Genomic DNA, 292 nt, shown 5'->3' with positions numbered 1-292 from the left:
TGCGTCGCCGGCTCGTGGCCGCGCGATAAATCGGTGTTAAGTCGAAATTACGATCGCAACCGTGGAGAGGGAGGGGGTGTTGGCTGGGCGTTTCTGCGTGCCGTGGCAAACTGGCAAGGGCTTAAGCCTCGTTCTGGCACCATCTGGATCACAGTGACTGGTCAGGTGGTCACCCTCGTATTGATGGTAATTGGCCGTGGATCGGACGTTCGCGTTCCCTTTTTATCAGGCTATAATAGTTCCACCGCCTCGATCCACGGATTTTCTTCTCCGGACGTGGTGTCTTATTGTT

This window comes from Apis dorsata, unplaced genomic scaffold (genome assembly GCF_000469605.1).
Source record: "Apis dorsata unplaced genomic scaffold, Apis dorsata 1.3 scaffold_220, whole genome shotgun sequence".
In the NCBI taxonomy this organism is placed as follows: domain Eukaryota; kingdom Metazoa; phylum Arthropoda; class Insecta; order Hymenoptera; family Apidae; genus Apis; species Apis dorsata.
Note: the sequence above shows the minus strand (reverse complement) of the source record.